Source organism: Dasypus novemcinctus, chromosome 15 (genome assembly GCF_030445035.2).
Source record: "Dasypus novemcinctus isolate mDasNov1 chromosome 15, mDasNov1.1.hap2, whole genome shotgun sequence".
NCBI lineage: Eukaryota > Metazoa > Chordata > Mammalia > Cingulata > Dasypodidae > Dasypus > Dasypus novemcinctus.
Window position 1 is genome coordinate 49013794 of NC_080687.1, and position 20702 is coordinate 49034495.

General features: G+C 33.9%; 1 protein-coding gene across 1 annotated transcript in view; it reads left to right on the forward strand.

Annotated features, from left to right (window-relative positions):
* LOC131273421 (uncharacterized) overlaps positions 1-20702 on the forward strand; it is a 433118-nt gene that overhangs the window by 406681 nt on the left and 5735 nt on the right. The window contains exons 4-5 of the mRNA XM_071208121.1: positions 14045-14194; positions 20213-20369. The gene's annotated coding sequence lies outside the window, so the exon portion shown is untranslated. The remainder of the gene's footprint in view (positions 1-14044; positions 14195-20212; positions 20370-20702) is intronic.

Consider the following 20702-nt stretch of genomic DNA (forward strand, 5'->3'; position numbering starts at 1 on the left):
AGGAAGGAAATGTATCACAGGTGAAAGACAGCAGAACGATGTGACCTGCTGCTAATTTGCCATGGTATTCATTTGGGTGGGATTTGACATTTCTGGGTAGATGTATATTTGTGATTGATATTTCATTCTTTAAAGCACAGCCTTTTAAACAGCTGTGAAATGTCAAGTTATTAATTTACACATTGCAAAATGTAGTGTTAGAAAGCTGATTATATCTCTCTAAAAGCAACCTCAGGGACATGAGGCTTTTGAGATCAGCACATCATGAAGAAGATTATTCCAATCAGCATAACTCTGAAAATTGCTCTCCAAGTTTCAGCTCTGCATATAGACAGGGAAAGGGATAGGAAAGATGGTCTGGTCTAGTCATAGGAGATGCAATAAAAACAGGAAGAGTTATGTTTTTTTTGCAAGGGAAGTGGGTGGTATTTTCCCTCTCATTTTTGTTTTTGAGGTATTTTATTTCAATATTTGTCGGGTGTGGAGCTAACTTTAATAGACTCCTGTTAATATAGTAAAACTAGTTGTTAAGAGGAACGATTAATTTTAAATAACATGTAAAGAGTATTTCCCAAGTTGTGTACCTGAAATATTTTCATTGATTTTTTTCCCTACTGAGTAGATGTATATGTATAAGCATAAAAAGAAACAGGATTATCAAATAATGCCTCAGGCATATATTTTTAAATACATGAAACATTTCATAATAAACCAATTGAAAACAAATGTATTATTTGATGTCCAAATTCTCCTGGAAGTAACACTTAGGAATTGCACTAGAGTTAAAACAATTTTTAAACTCCCCCATTAAAAATAAAGTACCTTTAGTTTATTTTTAATGGCTTAGTTAACTAAGATATTAATTTTATATTGAATTAAATATTTAATTATTTTGTTTCCTGATTCACTCATTAGGATAGATAAAAGAAGACTGAAACAAATACAGGTAATCCTTTTTTCCTTAAAGATAGTATTTCTACAGGCCAGCCTCTCTAAATAAGAAAAAGAAACAGAATTTTTTTCAGATAAATTTTTTCAGATAAATGTAATAGTTCTTCTTTGAACAATTTCAATTTCCAAATTAAAATGATTTTCTTTATGTAAACTAAAAAGGTAGAAAAATAAGATTTTTATTTATATAAAATTTTATTTATATAATAATGGCATTGCCTAAATAATTTTAAATATCATATAAAGAAAAACATATTTCAGGTTATGAAATGATTAAGTTCAATGAGTAAAATGATAATTAGGAAATATAATAAAAGGAAATATTAGTTCAATTTCTCTGGATATTTTATCACAGTGGCAAAAGCTATGCTATTAAAAGTTTGTATCACATAAGACAGAATTAGATTTTCCTAGAATCATTTTTGATTTTTGTAAAATCATTGTGTGTTCACATTTTATTGAAATTTATGACAATCTTTTATTTATAAGTCAATTATGGTAGAGTACTTTGTCAATGCTTTGAGACCAGTAAAGTAGTAATTATTTGAAATTATCAACCTTAAAAATATATTTTTTTAAATCTCTCCACATCCTGAGATAGTTCCTTCATCTGTTTGCTCATTGTTTTCACTTGTCTGCTTGTCATTGTTGGTGTTATTTGTTCTTTGTCTAATTGTTGTCTGTTTGTTTTTACTTTAGGAGGCCCTGGGAACCAAACACAGGATCTCTCATGTGGGAGGTGGACACTCAACTGCTTGAGCCATATCTGCTTCCTGCTTGTTTATTTTTGTTCATTGTCTACTCATTGTCCTGCTTGTTGTTTTTGCTTGTTATCTGCTCATTGTTTTTGCTTGTTGTCTGCTTGGTATTTTGTTGTTGTTGTTGTCTGCTCATTGTTTTTTTGCTTGTTGTCTGTTCATTGTTTCTGCTTGATGTCTACTCATTGTTTGCTTCTTTAGGAAGCATCAGGACTTCCCATGTGGGAAGTAGGCACTCAATTGCTTGAGTCACATTTGTTCCCATAAAATAATTTTTGAAATCAGAATTAGACTACTGACACAACCTTGCTACCTCCACATTTGTCTTCATTATCAAATCAAAGAAGAAAATCAAATCTGTTACTTATTGTGGCTTTGCTTGTCTTGTGTAAAGACAATATAGAACTCAATATCTGATATAATAACATTGTTATATTCATTGAACACTTACCAAGTGCTAGGCATTGTGCCAAATTTATTATTTCTCTAAACTTTCCAACCATGTCTGAGGCAAATGCTATTTCAGTTATTTTACAAAAATGGAAAATATTCATGCAAGTATGGTACCTTGTCTATGGTCAAAGTGATGGGAAATGTCAAGGCTAGCAGTGAATTCAGTCTGTCTGGTGCTGCACTAGAGAAGCTCCGAAACACTACATCCTCCTCCTCTTTATGAAAGTATTAACCACATCATTGAGGGTGAAATTGTCACATATGCATCATTTACAGATGATGATGTTGTATTTAGTCATGATCATTTTTCTCACTTCTAGCTTGAAAAAGTCTATGAAAATAATAATGCCATGTAGTTTATCATTTTGTTCTACTTACATACATGAATTGAAATAATTAAACCAATAAATCACCAACCATGAAACAACATGTTGACTGGCATTAAGCAGCTGATGGACAGCAGAGGTGATAGTCAAGGTGAGAATGTCCATTATGTATTTTTGTTTAGGGCTTTATAGATGGAAGAAAAAGGAAGTGAAAAGATACTAGAAAAATGTTAGATTTCACAATGATGGCTCTAGCTTTCAAGAACTGAGTGGTCTATTTACTCTAATATTTCTCATTTCATCATACAATTTTATAAAAATGAAATAACTTTTGTCACAACCTGTGATATAGGCATTCATAGGAAATATAATCTGAATAGAAGTATAGTAATAAAATAAAACAGCCATACCCTCAGTGATTATTATTTAATGGTTTGTTGTAGTTCAAGTTTTTATTTTTCCAAGATATTAATCACCCTTTGAAGTTGCCTACATATGTAAATAAGCAAAAGTTATAATTCTTGGTGTTTTCTAAAAGATTTATATATCTTAAATACTTTAATTCTCAAAACAATCTTAGAGGTTCAATAGCATTCACTTCCCTATCTTAAAAGCAAAAAAACCCAAAAAATGAACAAATGCCCACTGTAGCATAGGTAGCAAAAGGTGAAACTAAGCTTGAAACAAGGCAGTCTAATTTCAGGTATCCAACCACTACACCCTCCTTTATTGCAAGAAGAGTAGGTTTAGAAATTATTGACCCACCATTAATAAGTGACATTTTCTGTTTTTTAAATCATATGCTATTACCAGGATTTTTTAAAAAAATTAAAATAATTAATTTGGTAGTCAACTAATATTTTAAGTTTTGTTTAAGATGAAACTCTTTTCTCATGTTTATTAAATATTTATTATTCTTCTTTTCCATTAGTTATTAAAATTTTCCTCTTTATATAATTCTTGGTAATTTTTTAGCAGTATAAAATAATTCTTAGTGAGCTAGATATATATGACTTTATTTTTTTCTACAGTATTTTTCCCTTCCAAAATTTATTTTTCTTTATTTTTTTATTTGAATAAATCTCATTTTAGCATTAACTTCTGACCAGATAATATAACTCAACAATAAGTATTTGATTTGGTGTCTAATTTTCTGAAAAAATCAAGAGAAATGACCCAGATAATATAACATGAAACTCCAACAGATATTTTTAAATGTATACATTCAAGAAATACCAGTTAAAGTAGAATTGTTAGGAGAATTTAGAAAGATTATGGGATTCAAGATCAATGTAGCAACAAATATTATATTTCCATATATGCAACAAAAATAGAAAATAAAATAATACCATATAAAATAGCATTAAAATCATCAAATACCCAACTTATGTGTAAGACATCAGCACTTAAAATTACAAATCATTACTGAGAGGTAATAAAGATCTAAATGAGTAAAGGAATGCGTATGCTCATAAATAGGAAGACTCAATTTTAAAGATATCCCATATTGAGCTAGAGTCATTGTAATCACAATAAAAATCCCCACGTTTGTTATGCATATGAAACAATTTCTAATTTATATATGGAAATAGAAAAGACAAAAAATATTTTTTGTCTTTAATGTATAAATTCCAAAAAAACATTAGGTTTTGATGTACCAAGTTGAAAGACTAATAACTTGTTTAGAAAGTGGAAGAAAGTAATATAGTATAGTGTTGGTCAAGCATATAAAAATAGACTATCATGAATTTCATAAAGATAATATTGAGGTAAAGAAGTCACAGACAAAAGAGTATGTCCTGTACAAAAAATAAATAAATTTATTTACAATTGAAATAAAATGAATAACTAAATTATCAAATTAGGCATACAAATTAGAGCTCTTACCCAAAATAAACTTACAGTAGTAATTTTAATGATACAAGAAATCAATAGTCTCAGATAAAGAATGACAAGTTCTAGGATATTAAAGATAATTTCTCAGGGTGGCGGACTTGGCTAGGGCGTCTGTCTACCACATGAGAGGTCCACGATTCAAACCCCGGGCCTCCTTGACCCGTGTGGAGCTGGCCCATGCGCAGTGCTGATGCGCGAAAGGAGTGCCGTGCCACGCAGGGGTGTCCCCCACGTGGGGGAGCCCCACGTGCAAGGAGCGCACCCCGTAAGGAGAGCCACCCAGCGTGAAAGAATGTGCAGCCTGCCCAGGAATGGCGCCGCTCACACAGAGAGCTGACACAGCAAGATGACGCAACAGAAAGAAACACAGATTCCCATGCTGCTGACAACAACAGAAGTGGACAAAGACGACGCAGCAAATAGACAGAGAACAGACACTGGGGTGGGGGGGGGGGAGGAGAGAGAAATAAATAAATAAATCTTTAGAAAAAATAAAGATAATTTCTCAGGCTCTTTGTCATCCCCTCTGCCAACAAACTTGTACTCTCTGGCATAGAAGAGCAGATAAGACCTCCAGGTGAGGCTTCGCAGGTTTAAATCCACAGCAGAAAATCACGTTTGTATGTGAAATCGCCACTGTATATCACAGTTTAAGTGGAATTTTCTAGGGAGTTATACCACATTAACCCATAAATTCTGGATTTATTAACTATAAATAACTCTTAACCAGGGACATCCATTCTAGGACTTCCATAGATAAGAATCCTCCTCCTAGCAAATATCATTGGCCTCTTTGTCCAGAGGGTCAGTTGTTTTTGTCAAGGTTCCCTTACTTTCTTTCCCATGGAAGTGGCTTTGCCTTAGTCAGGAGACAAAGGGATTACAGGCCAGTTGTTTTAATTCCTTCTTCCCAGGGTGTGCCAGAAGAAATAATATTGGTTAACTTGTGGGGGGAGGGTTGTGGCCTGGAAGTGACACCAGGGAAGTTCTAAGGTAATAGTTTATCATGAGCTGAACAGTGATTAAATTGTGTTTTTACCAGGTAAAAATCCATTAGAATATGCATGTAAGATTTGTGCATTTTTCTTTATGCTATGTTTCAATGAAAAATTTGCTAAAACATGGCTAAAAGTTGACTTGAAAATATCAACATAAAAGTCACTGAAAGTTTATTTTAAAATTACTGAAAATTTACTTAGAATATGACAGAACAAATAAGAAAGCTCACTGAGGCAATATAATATTAATGCATTGCTTGGCTAACTGACGTGGAAGAAAATGAGGGAAAATTACAAGGAAGATTTAAATCATAATTGCAGACAAAAATTCCTGAGTTGAACAAGGAAATTGATATCTAAGTTCTACTATAACATGCAAAAAGGGGGAAAAATAGTTTAAAATGTCTAAAATTGCATTGGTAAATGTCTTGATAGAAATTTATAATAAACTAGGCAAAATAAAATAAAATTACTTATAAAAGAAAAAAAATCAGTTTTAATATATAGAATCTCAGAAGTGGAAAGAACATAAATTGTAAAAGGCTGTGAAAATTTTCAAATCAAGGAATCATCAGAGATGATTTTTCACTGCAGTCAGTTACTGGTGATCCTGGCTTCCTGACACATGGTGAGGCTAATAATCGCCAATCTCTGCTGACAGCCTTGCCTTCCCTTCCAGAATCTATATCTCCCAGAGCTCAGCTGTGTGTGATCAGGCTTATGGCCTGTTTCTTTCAAGGTCTCTACTCTCAGCCTTGACTACTCAGATTTTTCCCCTGAGCCCCGCTGTGGATGAACAGGTGTATAACTTGTATCTTCAGGCTTGAGCTGCTCTGCAGGCCCAACCTCTTGAGGGCTTTGTAGCTCAGCTTTGGCTGCTGGTGATCCTTGAATCCTCTCTTTCATATGGCAGGATAAAAATGGCAGAACTCCTTTATTCTGTGTCTTTCTCTCTGTGTCCCTGTTTATATACAACTACAGTAAGAAGGCAGATACCTAAGCTGAGTCATACCTCACTGATATAATCCAATCAAAAGGGATCTAATCAAGTGATCTAATCAAGGTCCCTTAAATGACTAATGTAATCAAAGGGCCTCAAACCCATAGGAATGGATTAGTTCAAAAGCATACTTTTTTTTTGATTCACCAAAATCAGACTGTCATAGATATGAAGTAAAATAGTTGATCTAATTAATAATATAACAAAAATTTTAATAAGTGTAAGTATATTAAAATCACCCAATTATAAGACAGATGGTCTTTTAAATCAAACAAGCTTTAAAAAAGAAACTAAAACCAATATCCAGCAATATAGAGCCTACCCTGGACCCATATAGAGAAAAAGATAAAGAAAATTTGAAAATATTAATAAAATTTAAATATGTAAAGTAAACATCAATCAAACTATGGTAGCAATGATACTAATTCTTTTAAAATGTAATTTGAAGAAGTGAATAAAGGTCACAAAGATGTGATAGTTTCATAAACAGAAAATTAGGAAAATTAGATAAGATATTTCATATGTACATAAAACCATATAACATTAGCTGAAGAAACAACTGAAACTTCGGATAAGCACATCCATTTTCAGAAATATACATGAGGGGGAAAATTTCATTCACAAAAAGCTTGAAAATTGATAAGAAATAAACAGTCATTACATATACATGAAATCAATCAATTCTTCTGATGCCAATCAAAAATAAAATCATTATTTTTCAGCATTCACAGGTAATTTATAAAAGTGACCACATATCATACAGTAAAATAAGCCTTCATACTTCGAAGTGGCTCATGTTATAGAAACTCTCTTCTCTGATCATGCATATTTATAAAAAAAGTAGCAAATAGAAATTAAAAACAAAACATGCATTTTCAAATGAGTAATATATTCTTGAATAATCACTTGGTTAAAAACAAATATGTAAACAATAAATACAAAATATCCACTGTGCACACATCCTGATTCACAATAACCTCATTTTCATTCTTACGACTGAATTTCTTGAAAGATTTTTCAATGCTATATCCAGTTTCTTTCCTCTTGTTCTCATGAAGACTCTCCAGTTGGGATTTTGCCCTATTATTCTACTAAATCAGCTTTTCAGAAGATCACTAATTGCTTCTACATTGCTATATCTAATTTTCAATTTTCAGTCGATGCTTTATCTGCAGAAAGTAAGAGATTTGGACACTTTCTTCGGATTCAAGAAATCAAACTCTTTCACTTGTCTCCCTATACCATTTACACTTCATTGTCCTTTGCTGATTGTTCCAAATAAACATTGACTCTCATTTTTTCTAATGATTTATTTATTTTTTATGTATTTCTCTCCCTTTCCCCCCCCCCCCACCCCAGTTGTCTGCTCATTCGCTGTGTGTTCTTCTGTGACCACTTCTATCTATCAGTGACACCGGGAATCTGTGTTTCTTTCTGTTGCATCATCTTGCTGTGTCACCTCTCTGTATGCCGCGCCATTCTTGGGCAGGTTGCACTTTCTTTTGCAGTGGGCAGTTCTCCTTAGGGAACACAGTCCTTGCACGTGGGGCTCCCCTACATGGGGGACACCCCTGCATGGCACGGCATTCCTTGCATGCATCAGCACTGCACATGGGCCAGTTCCACACAGGTCAAGGAAGCCCGGGGTTTGAACCACAGACCTCCCATGTGGAAGGTGAACGCCCTATCCTTTGGACCAAGTCTGCTTCCCTGACTCTCATTTTGAATTGTCACATTGCTAAATCCTTGATATCAAATAAATGTCCTCCTTTCTTTTCTTTCAGATAGATAACTTCTATTAGATATCTACATGGCTCTCTGTTGTAGCTTTCATATTTTTATGTGAGGCTACCCCTTGCCCTCTGGATGAGATTGTGCCCTCCACAAAGTTATGTTCAAGTCCTAAACTCTGATCCTCCATTATATTAGTCAGCCAAAGGGGTGCTGTTGCAGAAATTGGTTGGTTTTTATAAAGGGTATTTATTTGGTGTAGGAGCTTAAATTTACCAGGCCATAAAGGGTTAAGTTATTTCCCTCACCAAAGTCTATTTCCACGTGTTAGAGTAAGATGGTTGCTGATGGCTGTGAGGATTCAGGCTTCCTGGCTTCTTCCCTTCCAGGGTCATACTTCTCTCTGGGTTCAAGGTTCCTTTCTTCCTAGGGCTTGCTTTTCTTTCCTCTGTGTGGTGACTTCCTGAGGTTCCAGCTTAAGGCTTCAGCATCAAACTCTAACATCAAAACTCCAATATCAAAAGTCCTCAGCTCTGTCCTTTGCCATGCCTCCTATCTGTGAGTCCCCACCCACCAAGGAGTGGGGAGTCAGTGCCCTAATGATGTGGCCCAATCAGAACCTTAATCATAACTCAATTATACCCAGGTACAGACCATATTACAAACATAATCCAATAGCTATTTTTGGAATTCATAAGCATATAAAACTGCTACACCCATGAATATGACTATTTGGAAATTATTTTTTGAACATGTTATTAGTTAAGATGAGGCCAAACTGGATTAGTTGGACCCTATCCAATATCACTGGTGTTCTTCTAAGAAGAAGAAATTTGATTCAGACAATCAGGCAAACAGAGAAAGAAGACAGCCATGTGACTGAGGCAGAGATCAAGTTATGACACAAACAAAAGATTGTCAGCAAGCAGAGGAAGAATAACCTGCAACATTTTGATTTCAAATTTCTAGTCTCCAGAACTGAGAAGGAACAAATTTCTGTTGTTTTAAGTCACCCAGTTTGTGGTTATGGCAGCCCTAGTAAACAAAGATACCTCCTGTTTAATTTGGGTATTTGGGCATTCCTGATATGTCATTTCCTTTTAAATTTTCAGTATGACTTATTGCTCTTTAACATACTACCTATTTTAATTATTAGTATGTTAATTTTTCTATTTCACTCAATTGTAAGAGACAAAATATTATAAATATTTCAAATGATTTTAATGCTGCTTCTCATATGATCCAAACAGTGCCTGACATGCAACTTCCAGTCAATAAATATCTGTAAAATGAATGAAGAAGTAAGATTTTCTTGGATGAGGAAATGCAAAAGAATAATAAATATTTAAAACCAGTTACATTTCATAAATTGAAGTATGTTATTAAACCCACAATTGGGGGAGGCAGATGTGGTTCAAGAGATTGGGCTTCCATCTACCATGTGGGAAGACTTACCGGGTTTGATTCGCCAGGCCTCCTGGTAAAGGCATGCCTGCTCAGGAAGCCAGGCTCACGTGGGAAGAAATGCATCAAGACGATGATGCAACAAAAGAAAGATTCAGGAGAGAGTCAAGGTGAGATGCAACAGAAACCAGGAACTGAGTTGGTGCAAGTGACAGGGAACCTCTCTCTCACATTGGAGGTCCCTGGAATCGAATCCTGGTGAAGTCTAGAGGAGAAAATGAGAAGACACAGAAGATCACACAGCGAATGGACACAGACAGCAACGCAGCAGGTGGGGGAAAGGGGGAGGGGAAAAAACCCACAATGGGATATTTAATTCAATTAATAGAATAGTTCAAATTTTACAATATCAAATTGTGGCAAAAATATAGAGCACTGATAAAACTTTCACATTGCTGCAGGCAAATAAAAATGCTCCAACTGCTTTGAAAAAGAAAGTTTGGTATAAATGAATAAAGTGGAAAATATGCTTATTCTAAGAACCAGAAATCCCACTTCTAAATATAAAACCTAGAAAAGTCCTTTTCACATCTGCTCCAAGAGACAAGTCCAATAATGTCCATAGCAATATTGTTCATAAAACACAAAGTAAAAGAGCATAGTTTGAAAAATAAATGATACTGTATCTGCACAATGCAACATGATGTACAGCTGAAAATAAATGCAAAAATATACATGATGTTAATAACCACATTAGGTGAGAAAACAAATTACAAAAGAATAGGTATAGAATCATGCCTTTTTAGTATCACTTTCAAACAAGCATAAATTAAAATATTGTTATTTCTTAGGAAAAATTCATTCTTATAATCCAATCTTAAAAATGTTGAGAAATGATTCTAGAAGTAGGATACTAGTTATCTCTACATGTTGGTGGCTGGGGAAGGGGAAAGTACAGGTCTACCAGACACTATCTCCTGTTAATTTGAATGATGAGTTCAGGTCTATCCATGATACTATGTTTCATAACTAATGTATACTTTAGATAAAATAATTGAATTCAAACAACTATTGCAGAATAAATATTTGAGAATAAATATATATGGTTCTCAAAAATTATCCATTACAACTATTGGGATTAGTTTGATATCTACGAAAAGCTTTTAACTTTATTGCCTTTTTCCCTACCCCAAATCACATAAGCTGTATTTTGAATGTTTGCCAAAGATTACTGTGAAAAATATTAAGAATAATATTTTATACATATAATAATATATAATTTAATAATAAGAAATAAAAATAAGCACTACAATCCTATATTAATGCTTCTGTATCATGATTTTGATTCCAGCATTATCTTGATATTCCATTATTTTACACATAATAATCTGACAAACTATTTCTATTTCATATCATTAGTGTTTATTTTCTGTTATAATTGTGTTATGATAGTGTTTGTGCTACTTCCTTTAAAAAGATTGTTTGATCACCTTTTGAATTATTTCTGAAAAAAAAAACAAGGTGAACATGAAATCATTCTGAAGTTTAAGTTGATACGTGCGAAGGTGATTTGACCTAATTTTTGCTAAAATTATAATTCAACAGACTTCGTAATTGTAAATATAAGCCATTGTAATATTTAAGTTATCTTCAAATTAAGAATTTATATTAGACTTTTTTTTCTTTTTGTCATATAGCATATGTGAAATATAGATAACAATGAAATGGAGCAATTAATTGAAATCTGAGGAAGATCAATAATATATATATATTTAAAATTTCAAAATAGTGAGTAGACTGTAGACTAGAATACAGCAAGTGCCCGTTATGTGGCCTTCAAAAATTTCACATTTTTAATAGATGGAAACTAATGTATTTAGAAACCTATTTCCACCATAGTTATTATTTAAGTTACATTCATTTAATTTTCACAGTAGGCTAGCAGTAATAAACCTATTTTCAAGATAAGAAAGTTGAGGTTCAGAAGGTCACAAAGCATTTAGTTTATAAAAAATTTGACTTGAGTCCCTACTGAATCAAAAAAAAAAAAAAAACCCAAAAACATGCTTCTTCAATTATACCATCCAGGTTATTGAATTAAAATTTAAATGTATATTAATAATGATACCCATATGAAATATCAGAGATGTTCAATTTGAAAAGTCCAGTATTTCTGAGATGAACATTTATTTTAAGGTATTGCTTATGGAATAGATTAAATTTGTTATGTATGAGGGAAGCCTCAGTTTGATACATTTAAGGTCCTCAATAAGAAGACTAAATTAAGAAATTATATAGTTAAGTTTCTACCATAAAATTTCTGCCTATAAAAATAAGTAGTAGCTGAAATGGGGCAAGATGGTGGCAAGGAGCTCCAAGAGTCAGCTTTTCCTACAGTGCAGTTAGCAATCAGTCAGGCAATCTAAATCACCTGTTTTGGGGAGGCCAAGGAGACCAGAAGAGTATCCTGCAACATTCTTAGAAGAATAGAAGGAGGAGACTTCCAATCTTCAGTGAATGTTCTTGAGCAAAGCACTCCACACCACTGTGGAGGCCAAAGCCCATCTTCCACTGGTGGTGCAAGCCACCTCTGGATCTATTCCCTGGCTAAAGTTGGATGCTCCATTTTGCAAAAATGGGTGAAGAGAAGGTCAGACACCAATTTCAGCTACTGATTAGTAAATTCAACTGCCTAATGTCCAAGAACAACTAAAGTTTGAACTGTCTGCATCAGAAAGAGCTTGGTAGTCTCCATTTTAACTTCACCCCCAGCAAGAGGGATAGCAGGACTGATTGAAAATCACAGTGCTGTTATGGTCCAGTTTCTTTCCACGCAGGAAGAATTGCAGCCCTAGCCTAGGCTCCAGCCACACCTGTAGCAAGGAAGAAGCTGGGGGTACCTGCAGCAGCTTCTCTGGGCAACTGCAGGCATTTTCAATCCACAGGGACTAGAGTGTTGGTCACTCCTATGAATCCTGCCTGTGACAGGGCAGAAGGGTCAGTGGTCCTTCAACCCCACTGGGCAACTGCAGTTGTGTTCAGGCCACATGAACCAGATTATGTGGCTCCACCCCCACCCCAGGTAGGACAGGATAAGGGTGAGTTTTCCACAGCTTTTCCAGGCAACTGTAGGTACTTTTGGCCTGCATCAGCCAGATGATTAGACACATCTCTGCCTCCATCATAGCCCCTGACAGGGCAAGAGGACTGACAGTTCTCCCAATCCTCTTTAGGCAACTGCAGTTACTTTTGGCCTGCATGGACTAAATTGCTGGGCAAACCAGAGGATTTGTTCCCACCCTTGGCAGGGAGGAGGGGGCTGGTTCTTCCTCAGTCTCCCTGGGCAACCGTGGTCAGTTTTGACTTGCACAGTTTAATTTTCTGCCCACTAATGTGGTTCCATCTCTGCTCCAGGCAGGGGAGGAAGGGGCATGGAGCTTCACCAGTCTGTCCCAGCAACTACAGACAGACTTGTCCTGCATGGTTTGGATTACTGCTCATGGCTGCAGCTCTGTACCTTCTTCAGGCAGGGGATAAATGTGGGAGAAGCTTCATGGGTTCCTGGGGCAATGCAGGTGGGTTCAGCCTCCATGGAATACAGTATCAATCACATCCTCAGCTCTTATTCCACAACCAGCAAGGGAGAAGGAGCAAGAAACAGATGAAAAAGAGCTGAGAAAATTCAGATTGACTAAGCATGAGCCACTATAAAATTTCAAATTAAGGTGAACCAAGTATCAAAGAGCAGCGCTAGCACAAAACCAATCATACCGCCAACCCTAGACTAAGGAGAGAAAAGGGGCTGTAGCAGTTTGATAATATTGATGAATTCCAAAAAGAAATATTGGATTATGTTTTTAAACTAATCTTTTCCTCTGGGCATATTATTCTGCATATTACTCTGCATTTTTAAATAGGGTTATCAAATATGTATTTTCCCAAGAAATAACAATTTATAATTTATAAAGGTAAAGGTAAGATATTAAATGCAATATTAGCAAAATTCCTAGAAACTCCCCCTTAGGCATCCTGTAGCCCAGAAAATATGACATCAGGAGAAAAATATTTACCTGCCACTTGTTCCAAGTTCTCATTGGAATATAAAGGAAGCCAAAATATGGATGTTTATGCACCCAATTTGTTTTTCTCTCATTGTCCTGTTTATTTGATTTGCTAAATCTTTCTAAAGTATTTCAAATTTATATTTATAATTGCAGTTGGGATGTGAATGTTCATATGTTTGTTTCTTATTATAGTTGTTTCATTTTACAGTCTGCTGAGTTTCTATGCTTTTAACTGAGTTGTCAAATATATTAAAGAATTTTCACTCTTAGTGATTTCATAAGACTTTAAATTACTTATGATTGAAATCTTTTTAAAAGCATAATTAGCCTTTTTTGAATGCATACTTATATAATTTTTAACTTCGAATTTCAATAAATTTTGTTACTTTACCTTATAGATTTCCAAATGCTTTTGTTAAGTAACCCTGAGAATTGATGCAGAATTTTGGTATCTATCTTATAGGAGTTCCTGATGTAACAGAAAACCCAACCTGCTGTCTGCAAAGTTCTCAATTTTATGAAAAAACAAAGACATTGTCACAGTCAAAAGGAGCCTAAGGACACATGACAGCCAGATGTAATGTGGTATCCTGAAACAGAGAAAGGATATTAGGTAAAAACTAAGGATATGTGTCTTGATTTCCCAAACTGCTATCACAAATACCAAGAATGGTCTGGCTTAAACTAGAATTTACTGTCTTAACAGTTTAGGAGACTGAACGCTTGCTTGGTCATTGGACAGGCAGCATGTTGGCTGGCTGGCTATCTTTCAGTTCCTAACCTTTCCTGTCACATGGTGATGAGTCTCCTTTCTCTTATGACTCCCTCTGATTTCTGACTTCCTAATTTAGTTGGCCACATGATAACTAAATATAGCACCTTCAAAAGTTCTAATTAAAATAGGTTCACATCCTGAGGAATGGGATTAAGATAAAGAGTATACTTGTTTCTGGTGTAAAACACCATATTATCTATGTGATATATAGACTTTAATTAATACTAAGGTCTCAATGTCAGTTCATTCTTGGTTACAAATCTACTATACAAATGTATGATGTTTACAGTAGGAAAAGCTCTGTGTGTGTATATGGGAACTCTACACTACTTTCATAATTTTCTATAGATCCAAAATTATTTTAAAATTAAAAAGTTTATTACAAATAATATTGACACTGAATCTAAAATATTCTTAAAAAAACTAGGGGCGTCTCACAAGTAAAGACAAAGAATTAGGGTTGATATATTCACTAAAATTTTCTCTAGACAGAAAAGAGATCTATTGAAATTCAGCTTCATTAGCCTAAGAAATACCAACAAGTTCTCAAGATAGGAGTATATTTCTTTAAGAAATAACTGAGCATGTAAGCCTAAGAAAACTTAAAATATTCCCAATGTAGCACCAAGTCTTGCACATAACAACTCAACACTTCATAAGTATCAAGTTGCTTTTTCCCAAAGAAACATGAATCATAATATTGCTACTGAAAATGTTCATTAAACTGAGAGTGCAGTTAGATTCCAAAAAATAATCTTAACTATTACAATTTACTGTCAAGATTAATTATACATCCTAAATTTGTTTATTAGCTGTAGTGAATTAAAACTCTTCTGATTTCAGGAATATTTTCTTTACTTTTTAAGAAAAATCTATCCTAAAAAACTTCAAATGTAATTTAAATGTAATGTCACACTATGTATTATAAATGATGAAAATATTCATACTCTATATTTAAATTTTTGTTCATTTCTCTACACTTCAAATTTTAAAAATTAAACAATTTTGAACTGGTGTAAAAATCTTTGAAACACACAATAAAATAAGTATGGCAATTTTGCTCTATTTTCAAGATATTGTATATATCAATGCAAGGATTTATACTTCTACCTTGATGCAAGAATGAATATCATATACGATTTCATCAGATAATGGTCTTAGTTTTCCCACATTAGTTATAAGAATTCTGTCTCTAAATTTTTGATATAAGTAAACATCCCATTGAGTTTTTTTTAAAGATTTATTTATTTCCCTCCCCCCCCCCAGTTGTCTGTTCTCTGTGTCTATTTGCTGCGTCTTCTCCTTTGTCCACTTCTGTTGTTGTCAGCGGCTTGGGAATCTGTGTTTCTTTTTGTTACGTCATCTTGTTGCGTCAGCTGCACTTTCTTTCACCCTGGGTGGCTCTCCTAACGGGGCGCACTCCTTGTGCGTGGGGCTCCCCTATGTGGGGGACACACCTGCGTGGCAGGGCACTCCTTGTGCGCATCAGCACTGCACATGGCCAGCTCCACATGGGCCAGCAAGGCCCCGGGTTTGAACCCCAGACCTCCCATGTGGTAGACTGACTCCCTAACCACTAGGCCAAGTCCGTTTCCGCCCCTTGAATTTCAATTCTAGTAATGTTGTGTAATCCTCCCATCCTGATATCTAACACATATAATCTATAACCTATAACACATACCATATAACATAATATATAACATATAACACATATATAATTTCTAATCAAATACATAATACAAAATGCATAATACATAGTGCATATACATTGTAAAATATAATACAAAATACACAATACATAATATAGAACCTAATATACAATGTGCTTATTACATAATGCCTAATATAAAATATGATATATAACACATAACATATAACATAGCAAACTGATAGATAATACATGATATAATATACAATATATAATAATCAATACGCATTGTGCAACATAATTACAATAGGCAATGCATAATATATAATATGTAATTATAATGTAACAAAATCTAAAATATGTGGTATGTAATATATAATTCATAATTAATATTTAGCATATAATATAGTATCCAACATAATATATCATAATATATCATAAATGATACATGGAATACTGTAATAGTCAGCCAAAGGGTACTCATGCAAAATAACAGAAATCAGTTGGTTTTTATAAAGGGTATTTATTTAGGGTAGGAGCTTACAGATACCTGGCCATAAATCATAACTTACTTCTCTCACCAAGTCTATTTTCACGTGTTGGAGCAAGATGGCTGCTGACATTTGCAAGGTTTCAGATTTCCTGGGTTCCTCTGGGCTCAGCACCTCTGTTTTCTCCAAAAGGTCACCTGTAGACTATGAGGCTCTCTAGGCTTTGCATCTCTCCACAAGGTCAGCTGTAGACTCTCAGGTGAACGGTTCTGTCTCTCTCCCTGGGACTCCAGCTTCAGCATTAAACTCCAACATCAAAACTCCAACATCAAAAACCCTTAACTCTTTCCTTTGTCATGCCTTTTATCTGTTCTTTGCCATGCCTTTCTGCCCTCTGGCACAAGAGGTTTACATAATTTCTTAATCAAGTCAATTTATTAATCAGTTTACAAACATAATCCAATATTTCTTTTTGGAATTCATCAATAATATCACAGTGTTACAAAAATCTTTTAAAATATGTAAATTATATGAAAAAATTTAAGAGAAATTATCTGAGACTAAAAACAAATCTGGAACATAGGTCTATAAAGGTAAGTGAGCTCTCACTCTGCAAGACATCACCAATATATCAATAAATGGATTAAAGAGGACACAGAAATAGTACACAGGAAGTAGAATAAGGCTAATTTTGAGATCATACCTCACGGATCTATTATGTAGGAAATGAGCAAGGAGGACAGTATTAATACATATCACAAAACATCACAGAATGTATTTGTTTTTCTTAGAAATGATAGTGAGTCAAGCATAAACAAATGACATATCTGAGAACATTTACCATTGTTTGACACTCATTTTATGCTTTCTGTGTGGTCAACATACACACAAACACACAAAACTCATACACATATGAATTTTAGGGCATACATAATTAATGCTGAGTTCCAACAGATAAAAGTTTTCAAAAAAAAAAAAAAGAAATCAAACAGTATTCAAGGGAAAAATTCACCCTGAGCAGAGTAGGCAGTAACAGCCAAAACACATTCAAAATCCAGATGTCAAGCTTAATATTTAGAATGAATATTTTTAATATATCTAGTTTAATGCAAAAATTGATAAATACCATTAATCAAGGGCAGGAGGCCATTAAAATTGCAAGAACAATTGAAAAATAAGTATGATCCATGAAAATAAATATGTAATTGTTAAAATTAACAAATGTTTATTTTTATATATAAGGTAGAAATTGTATCTCACTGTATTCCCCTGCATACAGTAAGGAAAGAGAATAATGAGAGAGAGATATATGGAAACATTGAGTTTGGAGAGGAAAATTTCTAAAATATGCCCATTTAGAGTTATGGAATAGAATTAAACAGTATGAGGAAAGAAACATTTGCTTAGTTAATGGCCATAAAATTATCAATATTATTGAAAAATTTACATATTCAGAAAGCATAAATAATAACTAACAGAACTATAAATAAATCCAAACACAGATATTTCTATTAAAATTTTCAGAATATGAGGGTAAAAGAGTTTGAAGTAGTCTAAAATAAACCTATATCTATAACCATATCTAAGTCCCTTTCTATATCCATATTCATATCTATATCAATATCTATGATTCTAATCTATATCTACACATACATCTACATCTATCATCTATGTATCTATCCACTCAAATATACACACACTTAATCTCCTATAAATGGATATTTATGAATTATATATCTGAATTCTTAAAAGCTAGATTGCAACTCCACATTAGAAAGCATTAATATAGTTTTAAAAAATAATTTGGTGGAAAAATAAAACAAAATTAAAGAAAATAAAAGCAAAGCATTTCAAACTTAGAATCATATACCCAGGCATTTATCTTTAAAGAATGAATGCTAATTTCAGCCATGTTAATTCTCACAAGACTAAAAGGACTTTTACAATTTAAAACTTAGCGTGATATTGCATTTTTAAGACTGTTTTACAAAATATAAATACAAATATACTAGAGAGAAGGAAAAAAGAATAGTAGCTACTTACAAAAGGCAAAGCATAGACAGATTGAGAGTTGATGAGTTTTCTTCAGTTTTTATTATTATTATTGGAATAGTGAAAGTGCTCTATAAATAACAGAAGTGAACCAAATACCATTGATTGTACACTTTGGATGGATTTATGCTTTATTAAAATTTATCAATAAAATTTATTTGTTAAAAAAATTAAGGAGAAATATAAAATATTTTAAAATTTTGTCTGAGAAATACTTACACCTATTCAAGCATTGAGAGCAAAAAGTCCAAATGTTAGTACATGGGTATATCTCAACAAACATTAGTATTAGTATAAAAATCATGCATAAAAATTAATACAATTTGAGACATTAGAAAATATAAAATAGACTTTCTAGTTGGATAGATACTTCCCATAAGGCAAGAAGAGAGCAATTGAGATGAGACCAATCAAGTGTCTTTTATATTGAGATAGAAAAATTTAAAAGCATAAGCATTAAAACAAAAAGAATGTATATATATTATACATCTTGTGATGGGAAAAGGGGATAAATCTGAATACAACAAATCATTAAAATATGCAAAATCTTTTCACTAATCAAAATATAAAGCCTATGAAATTGTTAAAAGAAAGCATTTCAGATGACAAAAAGAAATAAAAATTTTTTATATTTGTAATTTGTTTTTTAAAAAAATTATTAGTCTATTTTATTATCAATTTCATTTTTGGGGGCTTTGTTTTTGGAGAAGTGTTGGAATCACAGAAGGGTCCCAACTGTGGCAGGGGAGGATAACTGATGCAAGGTGTCAGTGATGGAGGGATGTGTAGGAACGTGTGCACCTGGAGCATGCCTCTAAGGCATATGAATGTGTTCAAGTGTTCATGGACTGAAAGAACATTGAATTCCCATCCTGGAGATTCCTGTTGTATTCTCTAATAGAACAGCAAGGATACCCCAAGTACAAGGACAGTGTGTAGCGAAGGAAGACAGACCTTTATGCCTGGCTCTTTATATTGATGATTGTACTTATTAACCTTTTCTTGTGAAATTGAAAAGTAGCCTAGTTTATAATGCCTAAGAGTTATTCCTGGAAAGGCCTCCTTGTTGCTCTAGTGTGGTCTCTCTCTAAGTCAAACTCATCATATAAATGCACTACCTTCCCCCTCCAACTCCCTGGTAGTGGGGCATGACTCTCAGGGATGAGCCTCCCTGGCACAAGGGATTATTACCAAGGACCAATTGGCAATGCATCTGGAAAAAGACCAAGACTTAAAGGTGGAAATAATAAATATAAATGACTTTCTGACTAAGCAATTTCAAAGTGAGTCAGGATGTTCTTTTAGAGGTTACTCTTCTGCAAGTCTCAGCAGGATTTCATTGACTGCCACAGTAAGCATTGACTCAAATAGCTCCTGAGGGCTTTAGAGATATTAAGAAACTATAAGAAGGGCAGAGAGCCCAGGAATTCAGCACCATGTCATTGGGCCTTACTTTGGAATTTAGGCTCCTCAGTGTAACAGAATTATACTCATTTATAGGTTCTCTACACATGGCTCTTTTGCCCCTTTTATCTAAACATATTTAGCACTATATTTGATAAATATATGTACCAGAGACTTAAATCTGTGGTCCATCCATGTGCCAGTTGAGCCTTGAATTTCAGACTTGCAACAACTACTCTTCTGTTCATTGGTCTCACCCAGGAAGACTAACAAAGAGATGATGATGGACAACACTATCCCAAGGAACAGTGTCTGCAATTGCAAGAAAGATATCTCCATCCATCTGCCTCGTGGGATCTAAGCCACCTCTCAATTAGAAGCAATGTGGTCATCATCTTCCCAAAATCCTCAAGATTGGGTAATGAAAAATGGACTAAATTTGACTTATTATTACTCGACTATAGACATTATTATTCTAGCAATGTAAGAGCTATTTTCATTGATGTAAAGGTAGTGACCACCAGAGGTTCTAAGGGATGGAAGAGGGAAGAATAGTTGTAATATGGGAGTATTTTTGGGACATGGGATTTATTCTGCATGACACTGCAGTGATGGATACAGACCACTGTATATTTTCTCATAGCTTACAAAACTGTGTGGCATAAAGTGTAAATTATAATGTAACCTGTAGTCCATGGTTAGTAGCAATACTTCGATATGGGTTTATAAATTTTAACAAATGTATCACACT